This window comes from Haliotis cracherodii, unplaced genomic scaffold (assembly GCF_022045235.1).
Source record: "Haliotis cracherodii isolate W230 unplaced genomic scaffold, xgHalCrac1.p SCAF_2, whole genome shotgun sequence".
Classification (NCBI taxonomy): Eukaryota; Metazoa; Mollusca; class Gastropoda; order Lepetellida; family Haliotidae; genus Haliotis; species Haliotis cracherodii.
The window spans coordinates 52,565,076-52,590,596 of NW_027266275.1; the positions used below are offsets into that span (position 1 = coordinate 52,565,076).

General features: G+C 37.9%; 1 protein-coding gene and 1 pseudogene across 1 annotated transcript in view; both read left to right on the forward strand.

Annotated features, from left to right (window-relative positions):
• The window catches only part of LOC139469247 (WSCD family member CG9164-like), a 98,407-nt gene that overhangs the window by 47,826 nt on the left and 25,060 nt on the right, over positions 1-25,521 (forward strand). The gene's annotated exons all lie outside the window — the stretch shown is intronic.
• LOC139469052 (uncharacterized) lies at positions 4,507-7,747 on the forward strand (annotated as a pseudogene).

Below are 25,521 nucleotides of genomic sequence, written 5' to 3' on the forward strand. Positions count from 1 at the left end.
CTGGCGATTCCAGAACACCAAACCGTTTGTCTGTAGCTCAACGGACAACGGAGCTACAGCGTTTTAAAGAGGGAACTCTTTGATAACCTTGCCATATAGCAAAACTCCAAACAGGCGTAACTCCCAAACTACCTGTCCGATTTCGGCCACATTTCGTGTGTGTATGTAGAATGGGGATGTCTGTTAACACGCCCAATTGTAGCGACACAGGAAATAAGACGACGGAGAGAGAAATGATGCATAATTTATGTATAACAACATCTTTCAACATATTGCGCCTAACCAGATCATTCAATAACTGGCAGGCTAGGCAATCTTTAGTATTTACATGTGCAATTCGATATTGAAATGCAGTCACAAATCACAAATCCTACTACATCAAACTACATCTTATCTCACGTGTTTTGAAAATGTCATTTTGTGGGGGTGACAAAGGGGCTTTATGACACTTCAAATATTTTTTTTAAAGTAAAAGACACTGAAAGAAGCAGCAGTAAAATTACAAATAAGTCCCGTTCACTGCACTTCAATCGCCAGCAATACTGTGTCCTCTTTGCGCTATACGCTACATTATTGTCGCTAGACCAGTGGTATCGGTTTATTTATATAACCAACTACAGTCTGCAGTACGTGAGCTTTGTGTATAGTTTTCGGCTGTGGACTACAGAAATCAGTTGCCAGGGTCAATGAGATACAGTGTTTATACAGCTGATGGACAACGCAAGCAGAAACGGACTATAGAAATAGATTTACGTTTGCGCTCGTATGTTCAACGGTTCTGCATAGAAAACCGTGTAGCTTGGAGTAAATAACGACATCGTATGTTTTGTTATGTGAAAGCTCATATCTGCATCAATTGGCGCGAATTCACAATACACATTATCAACAGAGTTAAGCAAAGAACTGCGCATACATGTTTGTTGGCCTCACAGCGTGTCAGCGTACCTAAGTCAAAAGAAAACAGTGCAGCTTGGTATAATATATCGATATCGTAGTTTTTATTTTGTGGAAGCTCAAATCTGCATTGGCGCGAATTCACGATACACGTTGTCAATAGAGTTAAGCAAACAAAGAATGGCGCATGCGTGCTTATTGGCCGCACAGCGTGTCTGAGTCCCAAGCGGCTTACCTCGTTCTTAAATGCTGTTCAGACTGTGGGATTTACGGTAGGTTTGTGATTGAAAGTTTGATATCGCTGAACTCTCCGATTAATGTACTATCTTTTAAACGTACTTGTCATAATTTTCTTACCGCAACCACAAGTAATAACAGACTGGTTCACTTCATGTTTCGACGGTAGTGATTTCTATAGTCTGTTTCTGTATAGATTTTCTTTGCGCCATATGTTGTACTCTCTGCCAGCGGGAAGCACGCAGTTTCGCGCACATGCACGTATGGACGATACATCCCGATGTGTGTAAAACGCATAACAGAACCAGACACCTTGTACGACATGATGTATGGAGAGCATTAATGTTTTCAGATGGATCTATATCAACATCGTATTTTTTGTTCGTTAGTGGTGCACGTGGAAGCTCATATCTGCATTGGCGCGAATTCACAATACACACTGTCAATAGAGTTAAGCAAACAAAGAATTGCGGAATGCATGTCTATTGACTGCACAGTGTATCAGCTTGGCTGAGGATGGATGAATTGAGTGCATATTGGAGTGTGAGCCAAGGTTGCGAAGAGCGAGACGCGCTAATTAAGCTCCCGGTAGATTGTGTTAAAGGCACAAACACTTATTCTTTCAGCCGGCACTGGTAATAGGTAAAATAGAAGATAGGAGAGCAGTATAATACTCGGGTACAGGTGTTGATACTGTTATAGTGGCGGGTAATGAAGGCTCCAGTTGCCAACGGGAAGAATAGAGTTACCACCCTTGATAATGCCAAACTGGACCTGTGCCAAAATGGACTGTTTTTCTCAGTCAAAACGGACAAGTTACATGTCACATAGTTAATAAAGGCTATATTATAATGATACACAGTAATGCAGATATCCTTCCTGATACCGGTAGTGAATTATGAATGACCATGACCTTGAATCATTGGTATCAAAGTAACATCATTTGGTTTCTTGGAACGGATTTCCGCACTATCAAATTACCTTTTTATAATGCGAACCTGTTCATTATTGAAAATTCCATTTTTTCTGAGACATCCCTGATATAATGCCAACTTTAAGAAGTATTATTTACCCATATCATTATGGTTTAGAAACCAGTCCCTTTCTCAACCTACTTAAGTGCATTGATCTCCATTGTGTTTACAGCTAATCTTCTTTTAAACTTTGATCACAAACGCTTGGAAGACTTGGGGTTTTCTTTGCTGATTGGTTGAATTGCTTCAACAAGAATATGACAAGAGGTGACCCATGTGTTGTTACTGTTAGATAATGCCCCATGCCATCTCTTCCCTTAGCACGGGTCAAATTACAAGATCCATTTCCTGCTTATTACAATAACAAGTCACCAATACCCCTTCATGCTGGTATCATCCATCCTAAACAGGTCCAGAATCAAAATGGACACTTTTTTTCTTGGTCAAAACGGACCGGTGAAATATCCTATTGATAATCCAGCTCATCTTATACACAGTATAGCACATATCCTTCCGCATATCGGAATGCTCTTATATAGAACATGTCTTAATGGTAATAGATTAGGGTCATTAACAACTCAGTTTCAATCGTTTTTAGAAATCTGTATAACCAAAGTGTAATTTTGCAAAAGTACTTCTATGAATGGAGAGCAGGATCCGCTGCTACAAAATTACGATCGGGAGCCCGCCATCGCTGCTCGCAGCTATATTTATTATTATTATTATTCCGCCGTTTTTTGTACCAGACCTACAAAAACAACCAGTAGCCAGAATGGCTTCAACATCGACAGCAACATCGGCACTAACGTGACGCAGTAACCAGCAAAAAACCAAGGCCATAGGCCCAATGGCTAAGGGCAGATAACTCATCAAAGTTTCAACTTCAGCAGCAATAATCTTCGAAACTAATTGCAATCATATGCCCATCATTTTGTACTGCAGGACCATGGTAGCTACAACGCACCGTTTGGCAGCCATATTGGATTTAAAGGTTTTGGCACTTCTTTTCACCATTTTTCTCAAAAGCTTCCAAACTTTCTATACTTTGTGTCCAAGTACCATACTAACAACTTCCGAGAAAACATACTTAGGTCAAAAGTCATGCGTTTTCCTGATACCTCATGTCCTGGCGATTCCAGAACACCAAACCGTTTGAATGTCGATAGACGGACAATGAAACTACATCGTTTTAAACATGGTACTCTTTGGCCCGTCCATAAACTTGCCATATAGCACAACTCTAAACACTAATATTTCGACTAATACTGGGCCGATTTCGCCCAAATTTCGTGTGTATGTATACTGGGCCTGTTCATAGTCATGCCTAATTGTAGCCACGTCGCATTGAAGGATAGGAAGAGAAAAATGTGAACAGAATTCATCTATAACAACAAATTTTAACCTATTGTACCTCACCATATCATCCAATAAATGTCAGACTAGTCACGCTTTAGTATTTAAATATGCAGTTCGACATTGAAATGCTTTCACAAAATTCCACGTTTACATACAGCAAACTGTGATCCGACTGTGAAAATGTCATTCTATGGGGAAAACAGTCAGATTTTACGACACTTCAGTAAATAGACTGAAAGTAGCGTCCTTGCTCTTGACGCTGTATCCGGTAAACCTGTGGTATATGTTTGTGGATTTCATAAACAAGTTCGTGGACTTTCTGTGTAATTTTGAGCGAACTGCGGTTGTGTTTATCCGTAATGGACTACATAGATTACTTGTCAGTCTCAGTGAAATAGAGTGTACATTATGCGGGTAAACAACGCAAGCAGAAACGGACTATAGAAATATATTTTTAGAAGCAGTGAAAGAAGCTGCAGCAAAATTTCACTATAAGTCCCGTTCACACAATTTCAATCAACTAAGAATACTAAAGAACGTCCTCGGAAGGGCCTTCTCCAATCAACCAATAAACTACCAAAACCAAACCACATAATCTAACTAACAAACATCCATTCTCAGCTCCCTTCATTTAACGGTACTGGCGTAAGCTTATCCATACACACACACACTCACACACACACACCCCACCCCCACCCCCACCCCATCCCCCTCACCGGTTTAACCTCCTTCCGGCCAAGTGACCATACCAAAGATTGTCAATTATCTACGATTCCTCTCCAGTGGCACGCCCGAGATTTACGGAATTTACCGAATGAACTCATATTTAGGAATCATAAAGTAGATATCCTTTTAAAAGATTGCATATTAACGATTATCTATAAAAAAGTTTCAAAACTAATTCTATTACGATTTTCAATGTATTTTTAAGGGAGAAATAAATACTCTGGAAATAAATTTTTGTTCCGCCAATTCATATCACGTGACCAGACCTCCCCTGCTAGCGAAGAAGACATCGCCAAAGTCAGTTAGAAACATTGATACCATGGCGTCGAGTTCTAAAAAGATAAAAAGAGACGACACGACAGATGAGTCAAGAACAGGTTACGTGGTGAACGTATCACCCATCAAACTAGGAGGTAAGTATGGCACTCCTTACTTTAACCTGAAGTTACAGACGGGGGAACATTCAACAAGAGATGTGGTAATTTACTCGGGCAGTACTGACAAGCGTAACGAGTTTGATGCAAGAAGTAAAACGAAAGAAGGCATTGAGCTACTTGGAGTCACTGACATTCCCAGTAAGTGTTAACCTTTTATTTTATTAAATATTTTCACTTTTCAAAAGGGGCACTGATCTAACGCAATTCCCCGGGACTGGTTGTTGTCTTTGTTATTGTCTTTTTCCAGTGAGTACCCGGATGTATAGCAAAAATCTAGACTAGTTCGCGACCTCTGCTGCGCCATTCGTAAACGCATTAGTCACTTTTATGGGTAGTAATAAGGGCGTATGGTCACATTTATCAACAAAATGAAATACAGTTTTCGTGATAATAAGGAAATGTAGGTATCTTTGTGGGTAGCCTCGGTAATGGTGACGAAGTTTTGATAAGTCACTTGCCTGGTAATTTTGCGATTTTCGTTTACACTATTTTGACTTGCAACACAAAGTAAATATTTCACCTGAGCATTGCTTTTTTTATAGTGTGTATATTATTTTTACTGTCAAATGTGTAACAAATTCATTAAACGTCTAAATATTCAGTTATTTTACAAAGTGACTGAAAAAACATTTCCATCTGTATTATTATGATAACGAATTCCAAACATCATGAACATTTTGATGTTTAATGTCATCACCAAGAGACTGAAAATGTTAGGTTGAAAAGTACATTTCTATATTGTTTGATTTCTAATCCTACATAATAATCTGTTGTGATGTTTGCAGGCCCTTTTGATCGTCTTAATCAATCTGGACAGATTTTTGTCAAAATGACGGAAATATTTACACATTTTATAAATTGCCAGAGAGAATCACATTTTACAAATTGACGGTAATATATACACGCTTACAAAGGAAAAGACCAGAATTCGAAAACAATCAGTGTATATGCTTCTTAAAGAACATTCAACGGTTGACTCATTACATACAGAATTGCACATTTACTAGTGGTTACTTTACAAACAGCTGCCAGGGGGGATATGTCATCTTTCTGATAAATCTTGTTTTAATTACAATAACTCAAACCTTCTTGCTCATGATGCCTTCTAAACCATGCTAATCTTTATTGAAATTCCATTTTAGGCAGAAACCATCCATCACAGTGGGATTTGAGTGGAAATCAGCACACAAAAATCATCCCAAGAAAGCTTGATTTTAACCTTCATCAGTAGACATCGCGAAAGAAATCAAGACTTCAGAAATTAAAGATATTGAAGAAATTCAAACACAAGCCATCGTAAGTATATCAACTGCCTTACAGTTACACCAAAAGATCTATCATCTTTTCTAAATTAAATGGGATTATACTAAAGTTATATTGATATCTTCTCATCCCATTATTGCTAGATCTTTTGAAAAAAAACATACTTTCATAACTTGTATTTGTCAGCCTGACCTGTGACCAAGATTCGTAATTAAGTAATATGTACCTATTGTAATATTACCAAAAACACAAATACTTTTGGATAAAATTATTGTGTTTTTCATAGAACTCACTTTGAGTTGAATGATATACAAAATAATAATTTCAAAGTTGTAATCCATAAAAATGTGGTCATACTGTTTACATATGCTGGTAGCGAAATAGTAATTGCATCTGGTAGATATTTTAAAATTTTGCACATGATGCATCGTCAAAGACTGCAAGACTAGTAGGCAACTTTAAATCTGTAAAGTCAGAAGTAAGTAAATAACGTCAGTCTGTTTATGTCAAACATTTATTACACAAGAACTCTTGTCACTGTCCTACAATCTGGATCAAGAACCACTGTGTTTGAAAAGAAATGTCTTTTACACACATTTCCTTAATTGAATACTCACAATATTGCCTTTATTCACATAAATGTCTTGAGCTTTGTCTGTTATATTTCATTTAAACATGTGTTTTTCAGGAACATATGAAAATACATTGATAAACAATCCAATTGCTTAACCTAAAACAGGTCTTCATACATCTTACAGTCCATATTTAAGTAAAGTAGAATGTAACAAATGAATTGTATACATGCCAACTTAGATGTCTAAATAGGATACATATGATTGAAGTTTATATTGATCAATTCATTAGAAATATAAGTTTAGTTATTTTACTGCATGGTTCCCCTGAAATCAAAGAAGGAATTTGATCTGCATCGTTATTGTATGTGAAGTAAACACATATCTTTCATAAAAAAACAGAAGTTCTCTGCAAATACCATCTCCCAGTAGGCGTATAGTAGGGTAAAGTTAACTTAATGCTGCCCACCCTGGATAGAAACCTTTGTATTTAACATTTGATTATACATTTTACCTATCAACAGAAACTGAATGAAAATACTGTGGACAGACACCATAGAACAGTTTTGACTGCTCAATGATATCCGAGTATATTGTCTTTTCTTAATCTACTTTAAAATATTTTCAGGTAAACGTCACAGCAAAAGTGATTGAGACTGTTGAAGAAATTCAAGAAGTGCTTGTGGGGAACAGGAAAACACCTGTGAAAACTGTAAAAGTTGGAGATCAAAGTGGAGCTATAAACCTCAAGCTCTGGGGTGCCAATATCGACAGAATTGTATTGGGGATTCACCTCCCTTGGCGTCCGGGAATACATGGGTAGAAAATACCTAACAACAACGACGCCGTCATCGTCCTGGTTGGTTGTTGACGACATTCCAAACGTCAACGAGGAAGATGTTGGAATCAAGGAGAATGTCGTAGTGAGAGGAGAGGTCACTTTAGTGACCGTCACCCTATCCAAAGCCTGTCTCTCGTGCCGCAAAACGGTAACTGCCACGGACACAGGCAGTCAATTCGTAAAGTGCCCGGAATGTAAAATGAAGATGAAAAAAGACAAAATGATCGACAACATGTTATGTAAACTATCTGTGGACGGTAACTCCTCCAAGTATTTGGTTTCTTCAGCAGTCCTGACAGAGTTTCTGTGCAGCACACAGAAGAGGACATTCAAGGAAATGCAGATGAAATTGAAAACCATCTGCTCACATGCGGTGAAATAAAGATGGAGATCCCTCAAAATACGAGTCGTGCTGTTTCAACATGTTCAATGAAACTCGTGGACTAAATTAACACTTTGAACATAAGGAACCTGAGCAGTCACTGTCAATGTAGGGGGAGAGGATCCCCGTGTACAGGAGGGACATCAGTGAGGTTCACCCTGGGTAGGTAGCAGTCACTGTCAATGTAGGGGGAGAGGTTCCCCGTGTACAGGAGGGACATCAGTGAAGTTCACCCTGGGTAAGTAGCAGTCACTGTCAATGTAGGGGGAGAGGATCCCCATGTACAGGAGGGACATAAGTGAGGTTCACCCTGGGTAGGTAGCAGTCACTGTCAATGTAGGGGGAGTGGTTCCCCATGTACAGGAGGGACATCAGTGACATTTTGTCATGCATTTATCCTTCCATGTTCATCAAAATAAAGTTTTTGTTTGTGATATTAAAAATATGTCTTTGTTCTTTATCGCTGCACTCAACAATGTTCCTGCTACATGACAGCAGTTTCTAAATAATGGAATTTCGAACACAGAATCCAGTGATTGGCATCATTAGCATTGACATGCATGAACAAAGTCAGACATCAAGTATCACCACCCCCTTACTCAGTGCTCTCCAAAAACAATCATAGTGTCAGTTGTAATATAATTATGAAAGATCCATGAGTCGATAGGAAATTTATTAGGGAGTATAACCATATAATGCTTTTTCAGTCACAAGTCAATGAAAAACATTTGTTAATCTCGACAAATATAAACAGGAGGGGTCTGCATACAATTAATGAAGGTGGTGTTCTCGACCGTAATGTGGGGTCATGTCTTGACTCTTGCACACTATCGCGGCTCTCGGGCAATGAACACTTTGAATTGCAAGTGCATATTATTCCAAACACTAATCGATTAAGCCGGCAATTAGGTGGGTACAGTCCATGAGTGAGTTTGCTATTAGCGGAATTGCTTATATATAAATCTGAGTTACGTCCCTTAGCCGCTAATATTCCAAGCTCCTTTCCAGCGCGTGACACCTTCGTTACACAGTATAGAGAGCTCCGGGAACGTACTATCGCTGTGAGGAGCTTGCTATTATTCACCAAACTCCACCACAGAGTTTGTCTCATATTAATATGCATTTCAAGAGCTCCGCCAGGAAGATGTTGCTGTAAGGAGTATCAGCATTTCTGACGTGTAGGGCCCTATTCCACAAAGCGACCTATTAGTGCTAAGTTGGTCTTAACTCCCATGCTTTACCATAGGCTTACGATCAACGTAGCACTAACATAGCTTTGTAAGGATTAGAATAGTGTTGTTGGCTGAAATTTGTACCTGTTTAGCCAAGTAGTTGCATGTATATTATGCGTACTGTTCTGTCCCGTCACCTATTTTCGAGGTATTTCCATGATTAAGGGTGCGATCTGTTCTTGTGTGAAACACGGATTTTGGGTCTTAAATACCGGTTTTATCTCCTCTGAAACTGGGGAAGCATTGGTCCGATACTGACCACATTTTACGCTTGTATTCAGACGATCAGTGCCGGTTCTAACTGTGAGGACTACGGGAGATTCATATTATTGAAACTGACGGCTATAAATGAAGTACCACATATAACTGTATGATCTTTAAAGATAACCTGATGAAAGTTTAAGGATCAATGTAGTTTTATATTCTGATCTATTACCAGAGGAAATCTAATGTTTCTGCATATTTCAAGCAAAATGATACATTACTGAAATGTTATTGAATAGGTTCTGAAGTAAGACTCATAACAGAAAAAGATACCCACTATACCCCAAACAAATAATAAACAGATTATCTATGTGCATGTAGTCCTATGTCCATATGTGTACTTTAGTAACTGACGCCCCGTGATTCGCTGCATCACTTTTGGCTTACCTCCCACATTAAGCTGGCATGCAATCTTATAACTGGAATACTGTTAAAAGCTGCGTACGCGGGTATACTCACTCACTACACCATGTATACTGTATTGGTGTTTTATGACAACATGATCCAAATACATACTCAAGCAATCATAATTTCAAACAAATTAACACTGTTAATGTTGTGAATTTCTTTTATTGCACATCTTGTGTTTCTTAGTTTATCAACATATAAAAATTTGGCGCAGGAAATGCTACACTTTCAGAACATCATATACAACCATCAATATACCTCATACATTATAAATGTTCTTTAATTTCACAATTTCAGCAATAGCTCAAGTATATGAATGTATGAAAATACTCAAATATGAACAAGCAAACACAGTGACCTTTATGAAATAACAATTGTATTGTCTTCTGAAAACATTATAGGAAATAAGAAAAATATCAAAACATTGAACATATCAATGTTTCATGGGTTACAGCTAAAACGGCGCTTCAGCAAAACGGCACTGATTGGTGAAAACGGCACCTCGCCGCAAGCGAAAACGTCTACAACTGCCTGTCAAAAACTGCACCCTATTTATTTTTACCTTGGTAAAATAAATGAAATTAGACTTACATGGTCACTTGCAAACACCAATAATTGTGAAATGTTAAAACTAGTTACCATTTGAAATTAGCCTCTACTCCAACTATATTCGAACTTAGCCTATACGTAACTCAATTTATTGTTAAAACCTAACATGCCTTTAAGTTAAATAAATGAAATTAAACTCACATTGTCTCTTATAAAGACTAACAGTAGTGAAATCTTAAAACAAGTTTACAGTACAAATTAGCCCCCTATTCCAAATTACTCGCTGACTCTGATTGGGAGGTGCAACTAACTTATTGTGAAAATATTATATCCTTTGAAGTAAAATAAATGAAATTAAACCCACATTGTCTCTTACAAACACCAATAATTGTGAAAAGTTGAAACATGTTTACATTCGAAATAAGCCCCCTGAGTCAGCTACTATCACAATGCTCATTGGTACATGGGCCGATATTGTAAAGTGGGATGAAGATGAAAACTGTGGAGAACTGTATACATGTGAATGTATGTAGTTATGTGTGAACAACTGGAAAACAGGAAATAATATGTAAATACATCAAATAATATGTAACAAGTAACATAAATCAGATATACTACCACATATATCGTTATTAGCAATAGAGGAACTGTTTTCGCCTCCACCCATGTATCTAATAAGAAAGATGAAAAAAGTTCATTGCCCAAGCATCACTATATGAACACATTTGTACAATTAACATACTATAAACAGATATACAGAAGATATACAAATCCCATTCCTTTGGAAATAAATATTTTGAGTCTGGCTGGAAATGGATCTATTCTTGAACCTCTGTTAGGTATTTTGTAATAATTTCTTAAGGTGTTACTCCATGTTTGAATCTAGCTAAAGTATGTAGATCCGTATTAGAATCAACAATTTGGTAGATTGTGGGGAATTCCTTGATTCTTACCCCAGGTTAGAATGTAAGTAAAGTAAGTATTTATTAGAATCAATTTGTGTTGATTTTAGAGATTTTTGCTGCAGGTTCGACCCAAGCTTCAGGATATACATATATATTAGAATCAACTCTAGAATATTTTGCGGTGATTTCACAGATGCTTACTGCAGGTTCGAACCTAGCCATAGGGTGTAGATCCATACAAGAATCTGCCTTTGGCTGTAAAATTATTTTCTTAAGATCTTTCAGATTATACCCTGAGGTTCAAAGACACTGTAGCTCATGGCAAGAATAAGGTGTATTGTGCCCTTAGAACCGAAGTATGAAGAAAGTAAAATATCAACACACTGAACATGTATTATGTAGGCATGACCATGATGACAAGTTGAACCTATTGTGACCAAAACAACACCATATGAATACATCTCTACAGTGATAGACAGAAGACATATCAGCCTTTTCACAATGCTTGATATCAGTAATAGAATAAAATGGTGTATGTGATGCCTGAGGTTCAAACCTGCCTTGAGGCTTTAGATCAATACTACAAAGTACCCTTCCATTTTTTGAGGTCATTTCCCCATATCTTACCCAGAGGTTCAAACCCAACTACAGGCTTTAGATCAATTATAGATTATGTCCTTGGGTATATTCTGAAGATATCGTAAGTTGTTACCCCAGGTTTGAGTGTATTCTTCGTGTCTGAAGGAATTGCAAGGATGTCCCTGAAGTCTGAACTGTTATACCAGAGCAGGCAGTCAGAACATCAGTACATAAACAGAAATCACTGAGGCCTATCAGTTGCAGGTTTGTTTGATGTTTAGGGTGTTCACATTCACATCTCTGTCCAAACAATTTGGAGACGAACTCAATAGTCCACATTCAGAAATCACTTTTAAAGTAGAGCGATGACACCAGTACACACAATCTTATCTTGTTCTACATATAGCACCAGCATTCACCGAAGGAAAAGGTCACACCACTCTGTCAAGTCAATTGTGATTGTTTTGTTGCTATTGATATCATATGATGTCACTTGGCTGTATCAGAATGATAATAGTTCTTGTTGATAGAACATATCCTTGATAATAGATGACAAGGTACTTGTAGTCCTTATGTGACTCTTGATCTGTCAAGCTCTCACAGAGTCTGGAGGACTAGTCAAATGGGGCCTCTTCAACTGTCTTGTGTCTGTATTTGAGAAATGTTTTCAAATACATCGTAACCCATTCTGTGTGGTTATGCCTTATTTGTTCTTGTTGTTCATTACAGAAAAGTTGTCAACAAACAAGCTATTAATTTCACAGTTCACTGAACTTGTTGAAGCAGAACCAATCACAGTAAGTTATCATTAATCAGATATCAATACATGTGATAAAATCTTCAAATGCACGTTTGTATAATAATACAACATGCATTCATGCCATGATCAACCTCTTCAGAACTTCATTGTATGCTTGTATGAAAGGTGTACTGAATTTTGTATGAACATCATACAGCAATGACAAATAACTATTATCAGCATTACACAGGTAGAATCAATAATACACACATCTTTCATGTAACACATGATAAACAATTCAGGAATCAGGGTTACCATGTTTACTACCTCACATAATGTGTACTGTATAATTCATAAATCAATTGATTTGCATTTATGATTATAAACATTATGGCCAAACATAATTAATTTCTGAAAAACTTCACCAAAGCAATAGAAAATACATTTCTGCACAACAGATACATGAGTACCCAATGTATGTTACAGTATCCATTGATAAGTGATTACTTGATTGCAGTAATATTTAGTGTGTAAACTTCGGTGGTACCAAAACCACATGCCTATTTGAGGGTCACAGATGCAAGGAGCATCAAAATACTAAAAGAAATAAGTATGTATGCTATTGTGCATGTTCAAAGTCAGTGAATAATAAATTTCATCATGACTATCAACTATACTCACCACCAAAACAAACGCAAACAATAGGAACAGATACCTATGCACCATGATGAACGGTAAGAAGCGATTCAAATGTATACCAATTAATGAAAAAACAAACAATCAGTCAAATGTTAACACCTAGTGATTTTATTCTGATGTTGATATGCTGCACATGATTTCCAAACTTAAAATGCTAATCCTGCAAAAGACAAATGTTTCATCATGGTGTGTTCTCGAGCATCAGTTCACACAACATACCAGTATATTGACTGTGCATAGAGCTGATCTTATATCGCTAGAATATGATTAAGTCTTCATAAATAAACCATGATGTCTGGTATTCACGTTGCTTTTGGCAGTGGGTATATGTTTAAATATTACTGTTGTGGACAGAACACATTGGATATGATCATTCAGAACAAGCAGTTTCATAATTGTAATTTGCAAGTATCCGATCTCGTTCGTCGCCTCTTACAACAAGCATAGTTGCCTTTTATGGCAACCATGGGTTGCTGAAGACTTATTCCAACCCAGATCTTTATTACTGATTTCATAGCATCCAAATTTAGTATCAAATGATTAAAGATCAACATGCAATGTTGATCTTTGATTACTAAATGTATTATAGCATAATTTATACATACCATGGGTCATTTGTTACCATTCCATGGTTTAGAGAGTGTTTCGTTGTTGTTTTACGCCACACTCAGCAATATTCCAGCTATATGATGGCGGTCGATAAGTAATAGAGTCTGGACCTGACAATCCAGTGATTGATATCATGAGCATCGATCCACGCAATTGGGATACAATGACATGCATCAACCAAATCAGCGAGGGTGACTACCCGATCCTGTTAGTCGCCTCTTACAACAAATATGGGTTGCTGAAGAACAATTCATGGGAGTTTAGAGAGTGAACTTTTCTGAAGATTTTCTTTAATCACACTTAAACAAAGTTATAGTAGCAAATGGCTCAATAGAATTTAGATAACACAAAGCACAGAATAATGGACAGATTAACTATAGTCATATGAAAGAATTTGGTGTTCTTTAACTTCTCTTGAGTAGTATATATATATGGAATACTTTCTCTGACCAATGTTAACAATACCGGTATCTACAGGGGGTCCATCCAGTTCAATGTCATACCCCCTACCCCCTACCCCCTACACTGGCTTTGTGGATGGTTATTTGCCATGTGAGGAATTATTTTTGATATTTTCACAGAATAATTCATAATCTTATTTCAATGGCTTCGTGGTAACCAAAGTATGTTGGAAGAATCTGAACAGATACATTCTAAAGTGCTCTGACATATACATGGTCAATAAGCGTTCCACTTTCAGTAGTAGGCTCTGAAACGGTCTGTGCAAAACCATTTGATTCCATCAAAGTCTGTATTGAAGATGACACGAAAACATTTTCATTGAAATCACCCATGATAATGGCTCGACCAGAATGGTTATCAAGTTCCTGAATAATTTGTAATAAATACTTTCGGAAAATATCCGTTTTGTATGAGTTTGGCCTGTAGATGACAACAACATTAGCTTGCAGTTCCATGACATAAAAAGCCAGATATTCTCGATTGGACACGCGTAAGTCAGGAAATTCACATTTGACATTACTACAATACACTGCAACACCACCATGACTTTGATTCTTCAAATCCATCAGTGTTGGTTCAGATGATTCATAGGACTGTGATCTGGGTTTATGATGTAATGTAAATCCTTCAAGTTTTGGTTCATCATCTCGATGTCCCTCAGATAACCATGTTTCTGTCAAGCAAATGAAATCAGCCTCAAGAAATCTCTTCTCATTCTGCAAATCTTTAATGTGTGATTGAAGGCCTTCAATATTTTGCATAATCAAGCTAAATGTAGGATGACCATCATAGATTCTCTGATTTCTTGTCATGAACTTTGGCATACTACACACTGCTGCTTCAACTTTTTCACTGCTGTATATCACGGATTCTTTAAAATCCTGAATGATCAGACCATCAAGAGAGGATACTCGACTTAATGCCACATAAGCTTGTCCCGCTGCAAAGATCTTGTCTAATGAGATGACAGCTTTGTTTACAGTTATGCCTTGTACTTTGTGTATGATGCAAGCCCAGGCTAGTTTGAGTGGAAATTGTCGTCTGATGCCTCCATTGTTTGTAACAGTTTCCTCTAGTCGCTCAATGGGTGTGCTGGTAGCTTGTAATCTGGATGCATCCTGCTTCACTTTCCGTAATTTCTTACCAACAACAACATTGTCAAACACTATGTATAGTCTTGAAGGAAATGGTTCACCATCAGTCAAAGAAATGTTGCTAACAGTTCCGAAGACACCATTGACAAGACCATCTGATGTGTCAATATTTTTTGTGACCAGCACACGAGCTCCAATTGCAACATGCAGATTTTTTGGTAATACGGAGTTCTTTTGGTAATACTTTCTCATGAGGGTTTTCTCTCTTTTCAAGTTTTCCTGTTTTGGGGTTTCTGGCGAAATCTTGTGCCTCAATGGAAATTGTATCTGAACATTTACAGTGAAGTGTAGTTACTTTGAAATTATCAACCTGAGTATTTGTGGCAAAAATGTGAATGCAATCAGGATCATCTTCACCAGATTCTCGTTGTTTGAGCATATCAATATCTCTTCTTTCAAGAGGCTCTGATCTTTTTCGCTTTCGCAATCTATTCAAAACTTGTGCAAATGCAGGGTCTGTTTGTCTCATGATCTTGGTTAATTCTGTGATGGAGAAATTGTCATTCCACAAGTCATATCTATTTTGGGCAACATACAACGGTCTACCCTTAACAGGTGATAACTGATAAAAGTCTCCAACAGCAATCACAGATACATTTCCAAAAGGTGAACAATCAGCAGTTTGTTTGATCTGTCTCAGTCTACCATGAATTTATGGTAACAGCTTGTGATCAACCATTGAAATTTAATCGATGATAAGGATATGGAGACTTTGCAGTTTGGCTCGTAAGGTATTGATCTTTTCCTCACCAAGTGGCTGGTATGGCAGTTTTGCATCGATTCCAATTGAGAGTGCACTGTGTATTGTGGATGCATGTATGTTAAATGCTGCAATACCAGTTGGAGCTACCAAAAGTACAGAGATATCATCTGGATTGCTTCATCAATAACATCAGCATCCTTCTCAAACATTGCTTTGTTTCTGTCAACAATCTATTTCACAGTTTCAACGGGACAGTTTCCAATCTGAACAGCACCAGTTCGATAGAAGTCTTCATATGAATTGAAAGTGGCTGGTTTTAACTGTGCATCAAATGTGTATGGCAAGAATAGCTGCAGTATACTGTGATAGTATTTCTCTGGATCTTTTGTGCGAGAAAATCTGGCATATCTGATAACTGCTGCATCAGTTTGTGTACGTTTTTTGACATGACCAAGGCCGTTTTGCAATGTTACTAATGGACTGTGCCGTTTGTCATCAGCAACCCTCGATACTTCAGCATTTGGCACGACTCTGTATTCTGAGCAAAAAGTTCCAAGACACATCTTATTGAACTCGTCACCTTTGGGTCTGCTCTTGTATCGATTAACAATGCTTGTCATCCACATTTCGTCTTCACCTAGTTCACCACTCTGTTTGTTTTTCAAAATTTTAAGAGGCAAACTCATTCTGACAGGGTCTACGGTTGGAATGAACTGTACTTTACGAGATCCTTCTTTCAATCGTAAATTGCAAACTCGAAACACAGCTTCCTGTGCACTCACTTCTCTATTGTGTAGGTATACAGCACCAAGTTTCTTCAGAGCAGATTTTGCATCAGTGTTATCCTTATTTGCTTCCTTTTGTGCATGATTCAACAATAATCCCATTTCTCTTTCTGCCTTTGATATGTATGAAATTATGTATACAACACAAGAGTAGGCATCAACTACATACTGAATGTCCATGTTCGCATTCCAACATCTGAGCAGATCGGGATTGTACTGATTGACCCATACATCATTGGGATTGCGTTTCATCACAACATTTGTCTTTTTCGATAGAGTATCACATGCTACTTGAAACATATCTTGCGAAATACCAATGGCAGAGAACAATGCATCAACAGAGTCAAATGTTTGCTCGTCATCAGTAAGAGCTTGCCAAATCAGTTTCAAGATTGTTTGAGCATCAGGTATGGTCATCACTTCCATATTTATTAGATCTGCACAGCACTGTTCCAAGGTTTTGGGCACATCATTTTGGGGGGTATTGTCAAGACCTCCTGCTCGCGATATGAAAGTTTCATTGCTTGGTGGACGAGGGAAATTGAACCTGCATGTTGTGCCATTTTTCTTACATGTCTTTGAATGTCTTTTGCTGTGTTTCTGGACACTGTTGACAATGTCAATCAATTCTTCATCATTCTCAACTGAAGGCATTTCACATGTGATGTACCTGTCTATGAAGCATTTTACTGTCTCATCATTGTCTTTGTCAATCTTAGGTGCATTCTCAACCCAGAAAAGGCAGTGAGTGTGAGGGGAACCACGGTGCTGGAATTCTACACGATAGAAGTAATCTTTTATCTCTCCAATTGGTTCTGCAGGAGACATGATGACCTCTTTCAAGAAGCAATGGAATCTTTGATCAAACATTCGGGCTGCTGTCACTGGGTTTTTCCTGAGTACAGAACATTTTTCAGACCAGTCAAGTTCAGTGGCTTTGCGTTTATCACCTTCTTCTCTGAGTATTGTTTCGATCATTTCTGGCCATCTCATATCAGCAGATGAAAATGAACAAAACCAAGTTGGAATACCAAGTTGTCTTATCATAGCAAATAAATTTTTCTGAGCAGACTGCCAGTATGGTGGAGTTCCTCTGATAGGTTTCAAGAACTTGTACCCTTCATCACATTTTAATATCTCTCTTAGAGAATCAGAATCTGTAATATTTTCAGAGGTAACATTTCTACCATGTGACTGTGACCCCTTTCGTATTGCAATGGAAACATTTGACATAACTTGTTCAAGTTCAGAAAGATACTGAGCATAAAATATGTAATCAGTGTTTTGAGCAAATCGACGATCAGCATTCATGAGGCGTGTGTGTAGATAACGTGCAAGTGTGATTCTCTCTTCACGATCATCATGGAATGTTGGGGACCCTGATGGGAACAGTACTGGAAATGATCTCGCTTCATTGTTTTTGTCAGTTAATACTCGGACAGGATTATTTTCCTCAGCAGGTGCAACACAGGTTATCTTTTCAAAATGTTGATCAAGAACTTCTTGGCCAATATCAAGAGGTTGTAGAGAGGTATTCATGAGTATTCCACCCTCTTTCTCAGACACTTCGTGTTCAGTAATTTCCTCATCAAGTTCAGATAATGTGTCAGTATCAGAATCAATAATTTCATCTTCTTCATCAATAACTGGCAAGGGATTAACCCAGTCTTCATTTAAGTTCACATCTCTATACTATATATTACTTGTTTGAAGATATTCTGAAGCATTTTGAACATGGGCCTTGTTGACAAGCGTGTATTGATAATGTCCTTTGTAAGTAATCTTTCTTTTCAGTTTCACTCTGATCATCTGATCATCTACTTCACATCTGGGTAACATACTGGTGCTTTTCTGAATGTTAGAGGGAACACATACCACAGGTCCGTGCACACCATGTTGTCCACCTTTTGGTAATGCCATCATTTTCATGAAAGGGATATTCAAGGCAATCAAGTGCTGCTCTAGTTCATTTAGACATTGTAGTTGCATAGGAACAGGGGTCAGTTCAAGGTTGTTAACAACAGCTTCTCCAGGTATTTTACCAGACAAAAGTTTTCTGTGACAGGTATGACAAATCCACAATGTGCCTTCAGGACTATTGACAAATGAACACTGGTCATCACAACTGTCTGTGCATTTGTGTAGGTAAGTGTCTGTTATGCAATTCTCAGATACAGATGCTGTATTACCTCCTTTGTTTTCATACAAAGTTTTTTTACATTGAACAACCTGTTTTTGGAAAAGTCTTCGATGACACACCGAGCACACAAATTCTGGACCATCAGAAATGTTCTTGAAAAAGGATTGTGTAACATTTTCCATGAGTTTCCTTTCTTTTGATATTTGCATTCACCTGGCAGACTGTCTCTGTTTCAAATTCTCTCTGTATTCAGAACTAGATTTGTACTTAGCATTGCTTGCTGATTTAACAGCTTGCTGATGTTTTTCATCTTTAGCATATTTCTCAGTGCTGCGGGTTTTAAAGAGTTCTCTGTGCTTTTCGTCTTTAGCATATTTCTCAGTGCTGCAAGTTTTCATAAGTCTCCTGTGTGCATCATAATGATATGCATTTGAACTTTTCTGTTTCTTTTTGTTTCTGAATTCAAGGTCAGTTTTGTATTTTTCTCTCTTGAGCCAGTTTTCTCTGTTTAACATTTAATGTTTCAGACTTAACATTCTCTGATTGTCTTTTAGCTCTGATATATTCTCTTATAGCTTTTGCCTGTGCATTCTTTCCTTCTTTTTTTTTAGTTTGTGCTTCAGCAGGTCTCCCTTCTTCAGAATCAGTACATTTTTGCTTTTTCAACATCGCGTGTTTGTCAGATACAGATAACTGATTAGCATGTCTCTTCCTCCTTGTATAAGCACTGCTATTCATATGTTTCTCACAATATTTGTCTGTGCATGAGTTTCTCAAGACATCAACTGTGTTTACACAAACAACAACTTCATAATGTGATCCACCAACATGATTCAAATATATGCCTCTGCCAGTGTTTGGTGTGTCTGAATTGATCTGACTGCATGAATACCTTAGCCACCTATTCCCAGTGAATGTACAAATGTCAGTATTCAGTAGGTTTGCACCTGCAAGAATTTCTAGTTCTGTTGCCCATGTTCCAACATACCACATTCTTGATTGAGAAATATATTGTTCAACAGAGTCATAACCTGGTCTTAAGAATGTACAGAAGCTTTCAGCATGATCTCTTAGGTGTTTCACAACAGCCAGTCTGATTTTCCTGTGATTGTTTTCTTCGCCAGAGATTGCATAGGAAAGACTTCTGAAGAAACAATTGCCATCACCATCAATAGATACTGTTCTACATGGTTCACCAATTTCCACACCATACTCATGATCCTGAGCTTTTGATACACACTGATGTTGAATATCAAGCTTCTTGCACAACTGTTCACATACATTTGAGGATACAGGGCAGAATAGCATCACACTTTCATCAGTTCTAATTATCTCCACACTTGCATCTTGTGAGTTCTCGTCAAGTTCATCAATGTCAACCACATATTCTTGATTATTCTCATTGGCTTCACTGACTGCATCATCAGGCTCAGGAAAAAGCTCGATTATCTCCACACTTCCATCTTGTGAGTTCTCATCAAGTTCATCAATGTCAACCACATATTTTTGATCATTCTCATTGGCTTCATTGACTGTGTCATCAGGCTCATGAAAAAGCTTTGCACGTTGGTCAGTCTCAATTATTTCAACACTCCCATCTTGCGAGTTGTCATGGACTTCATCATTGTGCACATCATCATGATCATTCCGATTGCTTTCATTTGCTGTAGTCTCAGACTGATTGTCAAAAGAAAGACAATTAGATAATGCTCATGCCCGTCAATTCAAACTGTGTTGTTGCTCTTAGATTCCTTGAATGTGCAAGATTCAAACAGTGCTCATAGACCTGGAGGAGGTTTGTGTACTTTATAAGAACGCTCGTGCCACAAGGCACTTGTAATCCCTCAGCATTTCGAGAATGTGAATCAAACACATAGTATTTCTCGTTTCTTTCCATAACAGCAAATGTTGCTTCTCCAAATGTCACAAAAGTGGAGTTATATTTGGAAAACACTGTTTGGAGTGCAGCATCTAGACACATCATTTGTGGAAGCATTAATTCTTCATTAGTATCCTTCATCACAAAGCCACTCAGAGATTCACCAAATTCAAATGTATATTCTTGGTCAAAGTAGGGTACACTTCGAGGAATTTCATCTACCAGAAGGTATGCATGACGAGAAGTTGATGTTCTGTAGTTTAATATATACTCATAAAGTACATTTCCTGCACAAAGAACAGTGTCAAGATCATGTGTGTCCCATAATGAAATATCCTTAATTGTGTTAAACAACATTGCAGAGGTACAGTTGGGTACACACTGTCTACCACTGTATTCACCAAATCTTGGATGACTCTGATCAAAAGAACCTTGAACACACACTGGCGTGACATTTTCATGAAAATAGTTTGAGCTTTGAGGACTACCAGTACATTTCTCATATTCATAACCTTGTGCCATGCTTGTAGATGGTTGTTCACATTCATTAACCTCATCTTGAATGCTTGTCATATCAATTACATTCATTGGTTCAGGCAGAATTTCAGGCATGGCTTCATTTCTGGAATCATTGTTTGAGTCATGGTTGTATTTTTTAGCGAGGTTTACATCCTCTCCTTGAGATTTTTTAACGAGGTTCTCATCATTTGAATCATTGTTTGAGCCATCGTTTGAGTCATTGTTTGAATCATGTTGAGAGTCATGCTTGATTTTTTTTAGCGAGGTGAGCATCCTCCCCTTGAGCATTTTTAACGAGGTTCTCATCCTCGGTATCATTTTTAGGGAGGCGATACTCCTCCATCTGTCTGTGCATGGCCAGCAACTTCCTCCAGTCCTTCCGTGGCATCTCTGAAACAGAAAGAGAAGTGATGAAATACTCATCCCCCCTCCCACAACAACCTGTTTAATATTTTCAAACTTTCCAAACTTTTGTTGCCTGATATTCAAATTAAGGGTAAGCAAATTATATAAATTGTCTGTATTCAGTATAAAGGCCCTATAACTCACATAGCACTTGTGAAAGGCACACAATAAATTTTTGAAGCTTACATACTAAAACTTAACTCAATTGGATGAAGCATCCATAAAAATCTATTTTCTTTTCACCAACATAGAATTCAGTACAAAATACTTAAGGTTAAAACCAAGTATCATCTAAACTTAAAAGCATTAAATTGCAAGTAATTTTGGTGTCCTCCCCCCAAAAAAAATCTTTTCCCAAGACTGTCACCACAAAGATAAGAAATGCTTCTATCATACATTCTTCTTGTTTTTGTTAACGCAGAACAGCAATATTCCACCTATATCACGACAATCTGTAAATAATAGTCAGGACCAGGCAATCCAGTGACTGACATCGTGAGCAATTGGGATATGTCATGCATCAAGGAAGTCGGTTAGTCTGACCACTTGATCCTGTAACTGTGTAATAGTCCGGCAGAGAGGACAAAATCCAAGAATTGGGGGATAAAGGTTTTTTTATTGCTGGATTTGTTTAAGTACACATTCTAGGTTATGAAATTGACTGATGACACTCTGTCATCTTTGGGCATTTTAAAATATTCAAGACGGCCGACAAGATGGCCGCTAAAACATGAAAATATCTCTTCCGTATTAGAATATGTTATTCTTAATGAAATAGTTTCATTTGGAAATGTAATTAATCAAAATAATAGGCAATATTGTCTATGAAAACCCCCAAATCAGTATATATCGTTATATATACATTTGTTATTATATTATTCAGTGTCAACTGGGGGGCGGTCGGGTAGCCTAGTGGTTAAAGCGTCCGCTCGTCACGTCGAAGACCCGGGTTCGATTCCCGACATGGGTACACTGTGTGAAGCCCATTTCTGGTGTCCCCCGCCGTGATATTGCTGGAATATTGCTAAAAGCGGCGTAAAACCATACTCACTCACTCACTCAGTGTCAACTGGGATGCTTGTGGATTTTCTTACGATTGTTAATGTTCTATAGTTACAAAATAAGATAAATTCCCACTGCATTTTGAAATCAAATTATAAAAAAACAATAAAGATAAATAAAAATAATAGTAACCTCAAAAGAGGTGCAAATAAAGCAAAACCTATTATGTCTGTTATACACATGGTTATGTTAAATTGTGTTAAATACTTTTAAGAAATTCATGCCAAAACAAACTGGGCCAAAAAAGATTGGGCCAACTTTTTTGGAAAAAAAGAATGGAACAATTAATGACTGGTCCCTTTCAATGGCTGCCTCAAAGCTTGAACTTGACATCTCAGCATGCACTGCAAACACGAAAACAACGGTTTTTTCCGTATATGGTCATTGGACGGAAAAACGACTAAAAATTCATTAAGATTGATTAATTGGTTAGCGTCTAAAAAGTGTCCGGAAATGCGTCGAGTTTTTCAAGCGTAAAATGGACGGAAAAACGATGCTTCTTGCTCCGCCTTGTACAACTGTTAACGGCCAATCAGATGGCGCTGGTCCCCCGACGCACGTGATGCCCAAGGCTTCTTTTCGGAAGCATTAGGTTTCGTATTTCTGGCATACCTTGCTCTAGTATCTGTCGCGCGCGGTGCACCGAGATTTGCTGATTAGTCAGTTTTAGGATATGTAACATGGTAATGGAATTCAGACACGCGCCAAGAAGTCAAACCAAACATTGCTACCAAGTTTATTGAGATAACATATCCCTCCGCTATGCACAGTTACCTCTATCGGATAATGGGTTGTGTTTCATTTGGTTATAACAGTAACTAATTTTGTAATGTGAAGTTTACACGATATACGGCTTTTCCATAGGACGAGAGGTGGGTCACATGACGTTTATCAGGTGACTGTATTCTTGAAATTACGTAAACACTGACTACTTCCACATTCCTGGGGAAAACCCTGGGAATTCCCAAGTACGAATTCATACAGAAGCGTTGTTTTTCATCATTTAGACCCTTTAATTTTGAACGTAGCGTCTTAACATACTCTGGGATAAGTCATAGAGTTTGGTTGCATGCCCGTTCAAGGATACCCATCCTAGAGAAAAAAAAACACCCAAAAATCCAAACTATCGTAGTGACATTCTACAGCAATCTATGAATTTACCTTAGTATCTATTTGACACATCTTTACAATCACCTTTCAATGATTGGCCAGTTGATCAGTGATGACAAAGGCTTGAAATCGCCACAGGTTAATTAACAACTTCGGAAATATCTCCCGTCACGTTTATCGTGTCGGCCATTTTGTACTTGATGTAAATGTATTACAACGCTCTGTCATTGTGATTGACTTACTGAGGTAGTTCTTAACGGACCTTCTCATCTAATGAGGATATTTTTTGGAATACATTTCTTGTAAACAAACTAAAACAGATGTTCCTCGCTTTGGGGGGAACTATTTTATTCCGGAATGGCCTATTAAAGCTAATAGTAAGTCAAGGCACAATGCGTGTATATGATCTGTTATTATATGTGTTTAACAAATACGGTTTTGGGCGTTAATAAAATACACTGACGCAAGTATATTCTAATCAAATCAATTGGATAATTGAATATGCTTTATTTTACATATTACATAACATCACTACACAAAATTTGGACAGTTGCAGTAACACACTACGGTGATCGCATTAAACACCACTTTGAACAGTATTTTAGTTATATCACGGTGTATCAGACTGATGTGGGATAAAAATCCGAAGTGGTTCAGGCCATCCAACGGGTGTTCGCGAAAGGTGAGCGTATTCTGCCATACAGGTGGCACCCGTCACAAACACATGCAATCACAAGTCAATTGTTCACCTGAACAAAGCACGGAAACACACAATAATGCCCGTCCTCACTATTACCGAGCATGTAAATTATATTGTCCGTCAAAAACATGGACGAGTATAAGCAATATGTTCCTACAGGTAATACATGTCATATATTTGACAAAATGTATGGGCTCAGAGCATTATTGTTCATCACAGCGTATAGACTCGGCATGCAGATGAAGTCATCAGCGCATTTTTACACTTTATCTTTTAACTGGCATGTTAAACTTCTATTTCATAACTCAGTTTTATTTGCACGGATCACTATGGAATCTTGGAAGGGACATTGTCGCGTTGTCGTATTGTCGCATTGACGCCCTTACAAAAACAAGCAAAACGTGTCGAAATTAACCAAAGCGCGACAATTCGACAACGGGATATTTTGGCCATTTGTCGCATTGTCGCGTTGTCGCATTGTCGCTCTTTGAATAATCTTTTTTCTATATTTTACAAAAGGGCGACAATACCGTAACGCGACATTTTTCAATGTCAAAATATGTCTCGTTGTCGCATTGTCGCCCCATCACTAATACGTATAAAAGGCGTAAAGTTCAGTTAATGTTACAGTTAGGAAGCGGTAACCAAGTTATATCTGTCGTAGAAGTTCAACTTGATACATGTACGTCTTGAATTGAAAACACAAGTCCATCCGCGAGTCCATAACGTTTTATGGTGAGCCCTTCTCTATAAGTGCTTAGTGTTCAACTCCCAGTTTCAAACACGTTGTACCTCATCAACAATCCACATTCCTCTAGTGCAGTGATAGTCCGGAAGATCTTACTCTTGACCATATCAGACAACTGACGAGTGCACGCCTGACCTGTGACCTCATTACACCCCCCATGAGGTGTTTGCAGAAGGGAGAGGGGTAGG